We start from the raw sequence: 1,517 nt of genomic DNA, 5'->3' as shown, positions 1-1,517 counted from the left end.
AAAAAAAAAAAGGTCATAAGGGTAGTCCCTGACCCAACGGAATTAGTATCCATATATGAAGAGAATGAAGAGACATAAGCATGCTTTCTCTTCCTACGTGCACATGTACAAAAAGGTAGCCTTCTACAAGCTAGGATCAGAGTCCTCACAAGAAACCACACTGGCCAGTCATCTGGATATTCTGGCCTCCAGATCCATGAGAAAATAAATTTCTATTGTTTAAGCTGTCTAGTGTATGGTCTTATGTTTTTTCCCTCAATTTTTTTTTCCTTTTTTAATGATGTTATGTTATAGTAGACCAAGCAAAGTAATACAAGCATGTGATATCATACCTATCTTTAAGGAGGTAATAATGGAGTAGTATAGCAAAAAAAAAATTAGAGAGCAAATTTAAAATTTACAAGCAATTTACCCAAGCATGAGATGAAGAGGACTGGGGGAGGGAGGGAGCCCTTACTGGGGCTTAGAATGTTGGAGAAGGGGTTTTTAAAGGCAGAAGTTCAACTGAACTCCAGAGAATAAGCAGTGATTTTTTCTCAAGAGGAAGGTGGCACAGGGTTGATGTACTCAAAAATAAATAGGGGATTACACTATAACATAAGTGTCATGTGGGCAGGGATTGGATCATCTTGTGTACTTCTGTATTCCTAGCACATCCAATAGTTCCAGGCACATCAAAAAATTCACATTTTTTTTGTCATTATTGAATGAACAAATACAGAAATGAAAGAAGTTGCCTGAAGTGATTCCAGCCAGAACAATGACATTATAAGACAAAAAATATGGATACAAAGTAATGTCATGGCAAACAAGTTCTCAACACAAGAGTGAAATCAACCCTTAATTTTCTTCCTACACTCTACATTCTTTTTTCCACTTTGCTATTCTCTTATTACTATTCTCTTGTTACTTCCCTTCTCTTTCTCACTTGTCAATAGTTTTTCAAAGATCATCATTCACAGTCACCATTTACTTCCCCTAGTTCCCATATTTCGTTGTTGTTTTTTTTTTTTTTTTAGTTCCCGTATTTTTTTCCTCCACCACCTCCCAGAACATTCATGTTTCTGTCAGCTTCATGAAGTGGAAAACAAAGGAAAGAGGCATCTGGGGTATCCTATGGGGAGTAAATTAAGGGAAATAAAAAGAAAGGAATCCAAGAAATGTCATCTAGGAGTAGGATAATTATATAGCCTGGTTTTTCCCAAACAGTGCTGCTATCTCTGCAGCTTATTTTACAGTGCTCTCCTTAACTTACAAAAATATAATGGAATTAGGAAAATAATCCTTTGGGAAGATTAGCCCAGAAAGATTGGGGTGGGGGGGAATAAAAAAAAAAAAAAGAAATGAGTTGGGAGACAACTTTAGGAATGCAGTAGAGATAACCATTAGAGGGCCTGGCACTTTATAGGTGCCCAATAAATATTTGTTGAATGAATGAACAAACATTTGTTGAATGAAAAAATGAGTAAGATAGGAAGACTCTGCTCTTAAAAATGAAATCCAGATATTTTCAGGGA

Source organism: Otolemur garnettii, unplaced genomic scaffold, assembly GCF_000181295.1.
Source record: "Otolemur garnettii isolate 467f Iridium unplaced genomic scaffold, OtoGar3 scaffold00082, whole genome shotgun sequence".
In the NCBI taxonomy this organism is placed as follows: domain Eukaryota; kingdom Metazoa; phylum Chordata; class Mammalia; order Primates; family Galagidae; genus Otolemur; species Otolemur garnettii.
This window is presented reverse-complemented; position numbering follows the sequence as displayed.